Source organism: Felis catus, chromosome B4 (assembly GCF_018350175.1).
Source record: "Felis catus isolate Fca126 chromosome B4, F.catus_Fca126_mat1.0, whole genome shotgun sequence".
Classification (NCBI taxonomy): domain Eukaryota; kingdom Metazoa; phylum Chordata; class Mammalia; order Carnivora; family Felidae; genus Felis; species Felis catus.
The window spans coordinates 19,634,247-19,640,627 of record NC_058374.1 but is presented as its reverse complement, the minus strand read 5'-3'; the positions used below and the strand labels follow the sequence as shown (position 1 = coordinate 19,640,627).

The window sequence follows — 6,381 nt, the reverse complement described above, 5'->3', positions numbered from 1 at the left end:
CTGAGATGAACTTATTAAAAGCACTACATGTGCTTGAAACTTATGAGAGGGAGTATAAACACGGGAGTGCAATTTTGCAGATGAGTTAGTGGTAAGTATTTACAAAACTAAGCAAACAAAAACGTGACAATTATTAACTCCAGGTAAATAAAAAACATTGTGCCACATGCACGGAAAAATTGTTATCAATTAACATATGTTCCAGCATTTACATAAATATATAAGGTAAGTATTTATATGTTTTTTAAAATGTTTATTTTGAGAGAGAGAGAGAGAGACAGAGAGAAAATCCTAAGCAGCCTCCGCACTGTCAGCACAGACCTCGATGTGGGGTTCCAACTCAAGAACCATGAGATCATGGCCTGAGCCAAAATCAAGAGTCAGAAGCTTAACCGACTGAGCCACCCAGGTGCCTCAATAAGGTAAGTATTTGATAGTAAGCTAACCAAACTGGGTGAGATGATACTGCTAGTTGGTTGGGTTGAGAGAGAGTGAAAGCAACCTAAATCTTCATCTTCCATAGGGGGAAGCCTATAGATGATTCGTAAAACAGAACTAGCCAAAGAAGCATTAGAGGCTACTTAGTTACGGAGATTACTATGAACAACAGTAACAAGAAAGCTACAAATTGAAAATGGCTGCCACTAGAGGGTGGGAAATGCACATATGTGCGGGACAGTGATTCCAGAGCTCCATTGTTCTTCCTCTTGTGCTTAAAAGAGCTATTTGACTCACCTATGTGCATTTATAATTTTCCTGAAAACAAAAACCGAACTGAAAAGATAAAAAGCAGAATAAAACAAGCAAACGGGAGAGGGGCACCTGCTGTTCAGTCAGAATTCTGCCCAAGTAATTTTCTTTTTTAAGGAGTCTGACATCAATCTTTTAGCGAAATCTGCCAAGATTGTGGATTTATTTTTAATGGATTTCTGTAGAGAAGAAGAACATGAAAGTGAACCTGCCACCCAGAATTCGAGTAGATTGTTTCCCCACAAAAGAGATTTATAATGAAAAAATGATTTGCTGATTTGCTCTGTGAAGATCGTAACGGTTATTTTGAAAATTGAGTCTTCGGAAAGCCTTATGATCCCGGAGCATCTTCAAGGAGAGAATCCTGCCATGAGATTGAGTGTTCAGCATCTGCATCTGGTATTTGGTGCTTCGGAACACCAACACCTGCATACTTATCAAGTGAAATGATTTTCTGTTCCTAAATATAAATTCATTATCTGATGATTCACAAATAGAAATGTGCTCGGTTAACAGCAACCAAGGCAGAAAAAAATGTCATAAAACCCAAAGGTAACTTTATACGCGAGTTGTTCATATGGCTAGGAAACAAAAAAACTTAATAAATACATGTATTAGACTACAAGACTATTTGTATATATCATGCCTCCTAGGAATGGCATGATATATACAAGACTACCAGGATGAAGGAGGAGACAGAAATAGTGCTAACTGCTGTGCTGGGTTTCTGGAGAGTTCCTACTTAGTTACTTGTAAATCTGCAGCTAGTGTGTATACCAACAGTATTGCCTCCACTTCATTATTTCACCAGTGCAGTAAATAATGATGTGGGTTCAGAGATTTGGAGATTAGGCTTGAGCAGAACGTGGCTCAAAATTGACGGTGGGGTGGCCTTAAGCGAGTCTCTTTACTCCTCTTGCTGGCCAAATGTGACCGTGCACGGAAAGTGCTTAGCACGCTGCCGGGCATGTAGTAAACATCCAACAAATACTAGAAAAATTATGGGGATGGGAATAGAAGACATGACAAACGGGATGAGGAAGGAGAAAGCAGGTGAATCGAGGGGAAATTGGTGTTCAGTATTCAAGTCCTTGCATTTCCTTTCTGGCTTGTTGTCTAAATTTTGTTTCCTCGGGTCTGACTGAAATAAAGATATATTTGGATGACGTTATGTGCTTTGGCAATTAGCTTACAGTTCTCTCTAATGCAATTCAGGGTGTTTTCAGCCCTGGTAAAACCAGGGTAGGTTACACAAGAGAGGAACAGATTGCTGGTCTTGACTGGGTTGGTCACTGGCGCTGGGACCTCTGGGAGGACGGTGGGTGAGGTAGCTTCTCGGTCCTTAAGGCGTCGAGTGTACTGGAAATCGCATTATTCCAGTTCGGTTCAGTTCCATTCAATTCGGTTTCTTTTAGTTCATTTCATGCTTCGGCCAGTTGTAGAATGAAACTGGATCCTAAGGTAGCAGCATAAATGATCAGAGGGCTCTGATCTTAGGTCATTGTGATTTGAGAGGGGAAAAAAGGAACAAAGAAAAAAACTCTGCTAATCAGCCTGAGTGTCCTCTCTTCTTGCCTGATTGTTAAAAAAAAAAAAAAAAAAAAAGGAAGTTATCAAGTGAATAAAGGAACGAAGATGTATCACTCATATAATCATAAAAGGGCAATAAAATTATGTTGATGAAGGGGATCAAGAATTCTTAGAGCCAAAACCAAACCAGACCTAAACTGTTCTCTGAAAATGAATTTTCCAAGAGGGCTTTGCCCCACTTGAATCCTTCATTTCTTCTGTCTATAAATATGTCCATTCTTACATAAAAGTTAGTAAAAACAATTGAATAATTAAACGAGAAAGCTAAATATCTAAATCTGTGCCTTTAATGTACCTTAATCTCAAAAAAGTATTTGCTTTTGAACTGAAGAAGCAATTCTATATCTATCTATCTACCTATCATCTTTTTTTTTTTTCTAGACCACCAGTAACAAACCTGTAGTCTGACAAAGTCAGAAATCTAATCCCCAAATCCTGGGAGACTGATAAGAAACCTGGCACGGAAGGGCCGAAGAGGTCATCAGACCCTTGGTTCAGTGAAAAACTCCTGCAGTTGTGGACAGAGAAGACTGGACAAGATGTGAGTCAAGGTGTCTCAAATGTGTTCATTATTAGAGTCGTGGTGCATTGAGGGGCTCAGCCAACTCCCAGTAAAACCTCCACTTCGTGAAAAATCTAATGAGTTACAGATCACTGCGGACAAACCTGTAGTCTGACAAGATCTGATATATTGATCTGCAATGAGGGGCAGGGGGTGCCTTCAGAAGCGCCCAGAATGCACAAGGGGAAGTGTCTTTGACAGACTTTGTGTTCTCACTGAAAGGTTCTGAAGAGGGCCCAGTGGAAGCCAGTGGAAATCAGTTCTAAATCCTTGGCTGTTTCCCAGCAAGTTAGCGAAGATTAAGAATTACGTGTGGTCGTGAGGCAAGGAACGTTTAGCAATTAGATACCCCCCGTAATAGATGAGTTACAGTGATGTAGGGCTGTGAGCGTCTTTGGTGACAAAGCAGTGTTCCCTTAAGAAGAGAGTTGTTATGGCATTTTACACCTGCTGCATATGGCCTTGGGAGGAACAGCATTTCCTTTTGATTACACAGCTGGCTTTATGGGTGTCCCCTCTGCCTGATTACCAGCAAGGTTCCTTGTCGCCTTTGCAATCAGAATGGACTATCACTCTTGCAGTGCTGGACAGGTTTTCCCTCTCATATGCATATGTGAGAGATATATATGTGAAAAATAGCATGTAAAATTTGGAAACGGGATCCCCATTCATTTATTCAAATATTCAAATTCTATGCTAATAGATGCCTACAGGTTTCAGGTTAGAGAAAATTTCTATTGTTAAGCTGCAGAGACCCAGTGGGTTGGAACTGAATCTGAATTACCTTAAATATGAATCTGAATTATTTTAAAATATTAGCACATTTGGGGGGGGGGGATGTTAGTCGGGAAAGGGTTGGGATAGCCTGTAGAAAGGCCCAAATTAAATATTCTGTCTTCCATGGAAAGCAACTCAGCCTTTCCTGAAGCCGTAGAATGATGACAAACATTCCCCACTTATTCCGAAGAGAATTTAGATGCTGTTAGTGAAAACAACAACAACAAAAAAATCTATCCCCCCCCCCCCCCACAGGTATTGTCCACACAGTGAGGGCTGCATTTATGTCCTGTTTCACTTCCTGACATATCAAAAAATGGCGTGGCATGCTAGAGGTGTGGTAATTATTTCCCTGTCATTAGATGGAATCTTGGTGATGGATGGAGAAACTCTATTGGCAATTTATAAGTTGTGTGACCAATACGTTTCTCTGGGAATAGATAAATGTCTTGTTTTGTCAAAATCTTATTATTCTGATTTATTTGGTTGACTTTTGTGTTGTCAGAGAAGTCCTATGATAGATTGGGATGAATTCCGTTTTGTTTATTATTTATTTATATTCATGTTCAAGAATTAATGTGTTGCCTAAAAGCCACCCGGAGTGAATACGTTAGTACCTCTCCTTTTTTGTGTGTACTTTTACAATGATTTGGGGCCTTTCGGAATAGTGCCTACAGTTACTATGAGTTAATAATATGTTGCCTCAGCAAAACTGTCTTTTACGGTCACGGGATGGATTTTCCTGAGCCTTTTCTGAAAAGCAGCAGCAGGGCCACCATAGTCATCATCTTAATAATTGCAATCAAGTGATATCACTTCAAGTACCACGGGTTCAAATTAAACAGAGACAGCTCTTGCTTTCGGGAGAACTAAAATGTAAGAAGAAGACCACCATCATAAAACAGATACGTTAAGACTATAATCAAATAAATACATGAAGAGATTAAATGTGATGCTCCTTTAGGGTCAAAAGCTTACAACAGTCAGCAAGAAAGAGAAATTTGGAGGCTTATAAATTTTGGCTTCTAAAAATGTTTCCCTTTTCAGTATTTAAATTGGACTCTGTAATCTCTCCCCTACCTCCTCTTACTGTGTTTGGATTGTTTACATCTTAATGTATAGATCTGATTTCCCTTGAGCATAACGAGGCACAGAAATTATTCCCAGTCTCTTAGAATAAAGGCAAAATCAGATGTAATGCGTCTTAAGGTTAATCTCCACTTAAATTAACAACTGTATAACAATATTTATACTTACGTATGAATATATCACGTTGACACCTGCTACATATTTTATTTTATGAATTAATGTGAAATATGCATTATGGGGAATTGTTATCTACACATCCCCTCCTTAGTGTCTGAGGCTTCTGAAGAGCAGGCTTCCCACCTGGATTAATTCAACCCAGGTGTCTTATCTGTGTATCCTGAATTTGAAAATCATTCGATCCAAATTAGTTGAGATCTAAACTGGATGCTGGAGTTCACACCACTTACATTCTATGGACTATTCTGATTTGCGTTGCCAAAGATTCTCTCCTTGACCAAACTCTATTTAGGCTCCCTTGAATTTCTCAACCCAAAAGGCTTCGACTTTTGGACTTCTGTGTTCCTCGTTGCATTGTCCAATTTTAGCAAGAACCCTGCTAAGTTGGTTCAGCTAGAACCCTTCATGCTCCATATCTGATAACTCTGGATATTTAACAGGGGTTCTTCACCTTCCATTGTCTGCTGGGTGATGTCTACTCACTCTGGCCAGCCTTCAGCACAAATGCTATTCCATGGGTTTAGCCAGAATCCACCCTACCCCTGATATCTTCCCTTCATAAGTTTCCATCCACTGACCCCTCCCGGGTTCCTTGGCTCCTCCCTTATCCCAGTTGCCCCTGTTGTATTCGAAGTTGAGTCCAATTTTGTCCTCACTGCAAGGTGCTATTTCAGGGGTCCCTATAACCATTGTGATGTCCCCCTTGAATACAATCTTTCTTATCATCTTTATCAGGTGTCAGTGAGGGGCTCCTAGGTGACTCAGTTGGTTGAGCATCCGACTTTGGCTCAGGTCATGATCTCACGGTTTGTGAGTTTGAGCCTCACAACCGGGGGGTTCTCCACAGTGTGAAGCCTGCTTTGGATTCTCTATCTCCCTCTCTCTCTGCCACTCCCCTGCTTGCACGCCCTCTCTCAAAATAAATAAACATTTAAAAAAAAGCCCAAGTGTCATTGAATAATAATTTTTTCTTTCACAGTGTTAAAACATATTGAAGCCTATATAAAAGGATGGTTGACCCTATCCAAGTCAGAGTTCTGTGGAAACAATCATAAGGCATATTTACCTATAAGCGAAGAGCTGTTGATTATCGGGTACAAGGATGATCATAGAACTACAGCAATATTGGAAAGGCAAATGAAATCCAACCTCTGTAGAATTACTTACAACGTTATTCTGATAGTTGAATCATTTTGCATTTCTGATCCATCCAAAATTAACATTTTTCTCAACATAAATACATGATTACTGTAATAAATAAAATAAAAAATAAATGATAAATTATTTATTTATTTTTTATGTTTATTTATTTTTGAGAGAGACAGAGACAGAATGTGAGTGGGTTAGGGGCAGAGAGAGAGGGAGACACAGAATCGGAAACAGGCTCCAGGCTCTGAGCTGTCAGCACAGAGCCCGATGCGGGGCTCGAACTCACA

The 6,381-nt window shown here is 39.8% G+C and overlaps 1 long non-coding RNA gene across 1 annotated transcript; it reads right to left on the bottom strand.

The window, feature by feature from the left end:
- Nucleotides 1–1,347: 1,347 nt before the first annotated feature.
- LOC109501349 lies at nt 1,348–6,179 on the bottom strand. The gene is made up of 2 exons (XR_002743671.2): nt 6,012–6,179; nt 1,348–2,325 (listed from the first exon to the last, which is right to left on the bottom strand). It is a non-coding gene; the product is annotated as an uncharacterized LOC109501349 (long non-coding RNA).
- Between the last annotated feature and the right edge of the window lie 202 nt (nt 6,180–6,381).